Raw genomic sequence first — 7239 nt, forward strand, 5'->3', positions numbered from 1 at the left:
ATAATGATTAAATTTTTTTGAGCAGGATCCAAAAATATCCACTTTGATGAATTTCATAAGTGTTCTGACAAACTCGTCTCTGAGCAGGCCGCAGTGACTTGCGATCCAAACAGCCAGTTTGTCTTTTCCCTCCGCAAAGTTGGTAGTCTGCGTCGCCTGAAACTAAATCTCGTCGGGTTCCAATCGTGTATAATGTCGATACGGTAGGAAAAAATCTGAAGCCTTCCTATAGGTCATGGTCCAATTAAAGAAGCCGTTGTAAGAAGCGACATCGGTAAAAGCATTTACCGGACTTTCATGCATGAAATATATCCATCGCTGTTGTGCTAGGTTTCTCTTCTTAATCTGCGCCATGTGTGATACACTTGGCAAATCTCTGCCGTGAAACAAAACTGCATCGCTCTTAATAAGGTCATTTCGGTTGTAAGTTATCCGACACGCTTGTTCACGACAACCGATGCCCTGGGAGTGCGTGAAATCGTGATCTGTCTCGAGGCCCGGCCATGGTATACGACCGAACAACGGCGTGTAAAATAAAACTAATTTCAATCCACGCTCAGATCTATTTTCCGCTTTCCAGTCTTGTTTAGCGATTGATAGGTTCGTTATATGATGTTTATAACTTCTTGGATGGTTAGTTTGAAAATGCCACCATTGAATGATTAGCACAAACATTCCAAGAAGAATCGTCAACGCAGCAAGTTGCCGTTTGCGTTTGTCAACCATAGTTTTGAGATTCCTCGTTACACCTGGTGTCCCTGGCGTCAACAAAGGAGACTAATGTTGCGCATGCGCGTCATCACCCCGAAAAGCCCTTGAAATTCAGTCAAATTCATTCGAAACGCGGGAACATATGTGAAGTGGGAAAATAACAATGAGGGTCCCCTATACCCCCGGACCACTCCTACAGGCTCGTGCCTTCGGCGCTAAAAAATACCCCTTATTTCCTTCAAAACTCAAAAAGGGTTGGAATCTCTGCTGGTCAGACAGACCTGCGATTTATATGACCACTCGATCGAAGAGCCAAACTCGGAGGATAAACACCTTTATAAAATGGTTACAAGAAGTGAAAATATTAATTCGTGAATTTCATTTTATTTTTACGTGAAACGTGATCGTCTCGAATTTCGCGTGAACGTGAAAGAATTTTTACTATTATTCGTGACGCGTGAAAAGGCGAAATATTTTTGCGTGACTGAGTTTTACAAAGGGTTATCCCCCTTCCCCAGGAAATTTTGCAAATTCAGTTTTTCTCAAGTGGTATTTTCTGCATTTTGACACCATTTTTGTGATATTCTATAAGATCTTTATTCTTACCACTGGAATCCCTCCATTATTGGAGTTGCATGGAGTAAGACCGCGGGCCTTACCAGTTTGCTCAACACAGGGTTTTCAATGGGGAGACTGGGCGACGTTTTACACTCAACGTTTTACACTCAGATCGCAAAAAAGTACTTAAGACAAGCTTTTTTTTCCCTTGTTTTCAGAATTTCATGATAAATCGGGAGAATCTGATAAAAGTCGGGAAAGCGAGAGGGAACACATCAAATCGGGAGGGCTGGAATCTCTGGATTTGTCCTTGTCTGATGGAGTCACATTTCGACTTCTAACTAATACGACCATTTACTACTTCTAGTCTTTTCTAGAGTAAGAAAAATAATCTAAGATTTGTGTGTTTGCACGCCTCGGTTCGCCGTCATTCGCTGTAGATGACTGTTTTTGTACTGAACTATGAGGAGCTTAACTTGGGTCACGAATGTGGGTCCCCGCTGTTAAGGTAAAAACAAATTACCAAAATCTCAGTGGGAGTTGTAACAAGACTCACACTAAAAAGGCAGAGCAAGAGACAAAGGGAGGGAGAGGTGTTAATCTCGACACATTTGTTGGGCCGACTTCGTCATAAAGTTTTTAACGACGACAAATATCTCAAATTACTTTAAATTAATTTTGAGTGACGTGTCAAAATAGTCCAGAGGCACAATAAATCAATCTGAAATATTTTTTAAAACACGGTTTACAACGGCCAGCATCATGCAATTAAAAAATGGAAAATTATTTCTTTATTCTCTTTATTTCAAATTAATTTAAACACAGGCAAATTATATCTTGACTTTCACTCAGGCTACCGAGATGCAACTTGTTTTGCCCAGCATACACTTTTCTTAACAGCAACGGTGAATTAGTTCTTTTCTGATTTTAAAGGAATCCAATTTTAAGTATAATTCTTATGGAACTCGATAACTGAGGAATAAAACTCAACAGCTATTACACCTTCGAACATCTGCTTCCCTAATCAGTCTCCGGTTAAACATGAAACGTTAGTGATGTATTGGTGTACACAGGCAAATTATTTTGTCAGTTAACTTTCAGGCTATTTGTTAATTTAAACACAGGCAAATTATTTCCTCACTTTCAGGCTACCGAGATATGACTTGTTTTGCCTGGCATACACTTTTCTCAATAGCAACGGTGAATTGGTCCTTTTCTGATTTTAAAGCAATTAATTTTTAAGTTTTATACTTATGGAACTCGATAATTGAGGAATAAAACTCAACAGCTATTACACCTTCGAACATCTGCTTCCCTAATTCTCCGGTTTAACATGAAACGTTAGTGATGTATTGGTGTACACAGGTAAATTATTTTGTCACTTAACTTTCAGGCTACCGAGATGCAACTTGTTTTGCCTGGCATACACTTTTCTCAACAGCAACGTTGAATTGGTTCTTTTCTGATTTTAAAGTGATCCATTTTTAAGTTTTATACTTATGGAACTCGATAATTGAGGAATAAAACCGTCAACAGCTATTACACCTTCGAACCTCTGCTTTCCTAATTCTCCGGTTAAACATGAAACGTTAGTGATGTATTGGTATATTTGTTAAGTTAACCACAGGCAAATTATTTTGTCAGTTAACGTTCAGGCTACCGAGATGCAACTTGTTTTGCCTGGCATACACTTTTCTCAACAGCAACGGTGAATTGGTTCTTTTCTGATTTTAAAGCAATCCATTTTTAAGTTTTACACTTATGGAACTCGATAACTGAGGAATAAAACTCAACAGCTATTACACCTTCGAACCTCTGCTTTCCTAATTCTCTGGTTAAACATGTAACGTTAGTGGTGTATTGGTATATTTGTTGATTTAAACACAGGCAAATTATTTTGTCAGTTAACTTTCAGGCTATTGAGATGCAACTTGTTTTGCCTGGCATACACTTTTCTCAACAGCAACGGTGAATTGGTTCTTTTCTGATTTTAAACCAAACCATTTTTAAGTTTATACTTATGGACTCGATAACTGAGGCACTGGGAAATTTAGAATGCCCAATTGTAGCTGTGTAAAATTTCATTCCGGGCTAATTGATTTCCCAGCATGTCACAGGGAGGCATATTCAATATTAATCACAGACTTATCAATTTCCTGCTATCATGATATCCTGATATCATGAAATTGAACCTAACAGCAATTATTTTACCTCAACGTCTGAGCGTGAGCCTGTATACCGGTAACCGGGAAGGCTTCCAGCACCGAATTCCCCGACGTCAACATTGTTTATTGCCTCCATAACTCGTTTGAAAACATCTGAATACAGAAATCCATGACATTCAGACGACGACTGCTCAATTAATCCCCCCACAGAGGCCAACCAAAGTTATTCCATAAGCTTCGTCCACGTTTTTACCAGAATTTCGGACGGCGAGTCTAATCTGCAGGTCGCAGGTCGCAGGTCGCAGGTCACAGGTTGCAGGTCATTGTTTTACCAATACAGAAAGTATCCTAAACATTCTTAAAAGCTAACCTTAGGCCTAATTAGGCCTAAACAAAAGTTTTTAGGCCTAAGGTTAGTTTTTAAGAATGTTTAGGTTACTTTCTGTATGGGTGAAACAATGACTGCAACCCGTGACCTGCGACCTGCGATCTGCAGATTAGACCCGCCGAATTTCGGAACGTGATCACCATTTTCTCGCAAAAGATTACCGACTTGAAGGCGACAAATCTCTCTTCGAAAGAGCTGAAAAAACTTTCCTTCGACAAATTGGCTAACATTTTACCCTGGATGCCAAAGGTCTTCTCGCTCACCAGCGGCGAGGAGCGTCGAAGTAGTGCTGGTCGGCGAGAGACGAGGGCGACCTGTACCATTTTTCCCCGGGTGAGAGAGTTAATCCATAAATCCTATAGAACGAAAAGTGGTTCCGTGTCCCAGCACTAACCGCCACTGTCGATGCGCGCAAGCGAACTGAAATAGATTTGTGTTCCCCACAAAATTCATCTCGCCCCTAAATATGGTCATTCGATAAAAAATTAACTACTTTTTTCTGCTTAACGTAAGTTCACAGTACAATCTGATCGATCCTGAATGCTTTAACACTTTTCTGAATACGAAACACCTTTTGTGTTATGTTTTTAGCCTTTGTTGATTGATATCTACACCGTCAGGAGACGTCCAGCCGAGAATTCCTGAGTCGGCTTAAGTTCCTCATGTTCGATTGTTAGTCTCCTGGACTGCCGTTGAATTTACCGAGACGTATTATTTGTGGTATAAGTTGTTTTTCCTTATTTCCTGCACCAGTCACGCACGGTTAGTCCGTTGTATTCATGTATGTAGCGTCTGCGCACGAAAGCCAAATATTGGTCAATATTCCGACTATTCCCGCTCTAATGAACAATAGTTGGTTCATACACTTCACATCATTAAAAAGGAAGAAAAATTCACCTCTCTCTTTTGAAGCCGGTTCACTTCAAGACATGAACTCAATCTCGAACTCAGAGTCCCCGGGCTTTTTGGTCAGCGGTTGAGCGCCAGGAGAGACTCTTATGGACGAACAACAATAAAAGCAAGGTGACACACGCTAACACCAGCCCGGTGTGGCCAACACATCACGCATGCGCACAACCATTTCACTCAGTCAGTTAGCAGCCATGGACAGCTTTTTTTTTTTTCATGAAAACAGCCTTTATTCACAATAAAAAAGCACGCCATTTACAAATTAAAAAGCACAAAAAAGTCACTAGAAACTAAGAGCGGGAGTAGGCAGCTAGCAACAAGGGCCTGAGGCCCTAACAGCAGAGTGGTTTGCTCTTTTGTTGGTTCTGTTAATTAACAACTAAGGGCTGTTCTTTGTGAATCGAGCAGAGTGACACAAAGATTGTTATTACTTCTTGGGATACTACTGATTCGTAGTTTCGCTTGATATACTTGTCCATCTTGTCTCTTCCTTTGTGTGCAATATTCGAATGGGTTTGGAAAAGAAATTTGGTTAGTTGACATTCATTTCCTTTCTTGGATAATATTTAGCCACCCTCCAGTTTCCATCCTTTTCTTTATATAATTGCTACGTCTTGACTTGTCAGATTTGTTCTGTCCTTGCTGTCTTCATTACGTGTTTCTAACCACGTCACTGCATCGTTGTAAAAGTTGTCGTCAATAAAAAGTTATTTTGCTTGCTTTTGTCTTTTTGGAAGCTTTAACTTCACCCAATTTTTGGTAGAATATCTCTGAATCAACACAACTTGTGTTTGTCATTTTACGAACCGTACAGGGCCACGCATTGCGCATTAATAAACTTTTGCTTAATTTACTATGATCGAGAAGAGTCTGGGCCCTCTTGCACCAGGAGAAAAGTATTAATGACGAGTGCTTGTCCACGTCCTGTGTGGTTTAGCGGTTAGTTACGGCGAAGGACCCAATGGGTGCTTACCATTTAGCCAAATAATCCGGATGGAATGATCGTTGCATAAAGGTAAGCGATTTTCCGAATTTAATGACCAACCGGATGAGAATGGCGCTTACCATTTACTACACAGCATTCCATCCCGCATATTTTACTCGATCTTGTGACAAAGGGCCTGGAAACGGAAGGATTCTCGCAAATGGTAAGAGCATTTCGCGAATTCCGTTCCGAAAGGAAAAAGAGGACTACCTCTGGAGGTTGTTCACAATTTCCGAAAAGATTTTCCGGAAAATTGCCTTTCCATTTGACCTAAGACCGAAATTTCCGGATTTTTTGGCTAAATGATATGAACCCAATACTATGGGATGTCAGAGATGCCCGGTTCAAGACTCGGTAAGTGTAGTTGAAAGCGATTTCTTTCTCTCGTGTACACATTAGAATCGATTAGGTCAAGTGTACATAAAGTAGTGGTAGGTATGACGAATAGATTAGTGGATGGACAGAAAGAGAGCAGAGAGGAAAGTGGAAGGAGGGAAAGGTGTTTTTTTGTTTTGTTTTCAACCCCCCCCCCCCCCCTAAGAATACCGTGGCCCTTTTTTTCAACCACACTCCATAAAGAAAATCCCTTTTCAAACAGTTGATAAATAACCTAGGTTAATTAAACTCACCTAGTTTGATTTAAATTTACCTAGTTTGATTTATTTTCACCTAGTTTGATTTAAATGGACCTGAATTTAATTTCAACCTGTAACATTAATATTATCCATCAATATCCTTCAGTTCATTCTGTCCCGGTACAGAGAGCGAGGCAAGGACACCTTGCAGGACCGCTGGTAATGACTTTGCCACAGACTCTGCCACTAACGTTTTAAAGTCTGGCTGTCTGTTTTCGCTACCCGGCATATGGATCGGGTCAGACGGTGACAAAGTGTCGTCCGAAAGACACAGAAGGCGATCATTCAAAAAACACCATGCATGAGTCGATTAAGGTTTCATTTAACTTTATTGGGATATTCAGACCGAGATGTGATTTAGATCTGCAATTTTTGACAGCTTTATTCATAACCCTCATAGATTCTCTTCATTTCATATAAACATATATCAAACCACGAACATATAGAGTGGTCTGCCTGTGGTTGTATTTGTAAGCATGATGCAAATTATGTATTAGAATTTTGCTCGTTTGCTGATATTTTCCTCTTAGAAGTTAAAAATGTGCCGTTTTTAAATTGTTAGAATCTGTTTTGTGAATTGTAAGTAGAAAATTGCCAATATATTCGCTCGTTTATGAAAGTCAGCTCATTTGTGTCACTGGACTGTTTGTTCCGTGTTCGGCCCGCAGACTGTTGAAATCGAAAATAATTCCCACACTCGGTCGCACTGTTTTGAAAATTTAACATCAGCAGTGTTATAAACTCATTAAAAAAGTTATTATAAACTGAAAATGAGGGTAGGTTAGGATTTGAGCTGTGGCCAAGGTTTGCTGATTTTGCTTGATTTTTCTGTGCATTCGCTCTTAAACTCATGAACAACAGTGTATTTGGAAAAAACAATGGAAAATT

At 39.9% G+C, this 7239-nt stretch overlaps 1 pseudogene; it reads right to left on the reverse strand.

The window, feature by feature from the left end:
- LOC137976355 (3-galactosyl-N-acetylglucosaminide 4-alpha-L-fucosyltransferase FUT3-like) overlaps nucleotides 1–734 on the reverse strand; it is a 3662-nt pseudogene extending 2928 nt beyond the window's left edge.
- Between the last annotated feature and the right edge of the window lie 6505 nt (nucleotides 735–7239).

Source organism: Montipora foliosa, chromosome 11 (genome assembly GCF_036669935.1).
Source record: "Montipora foliosa isolate CH-2021 chromosome 11, ASM3666993v2, whole genome shotgun sequence".
Taxonomy (NCBI): domain Eukaryota; kingdom Metazoa; phylum Cnidaria; class Anthozoa; order Scleractinia; family Acroporidae; genus Montipora; species Montipora foliosa.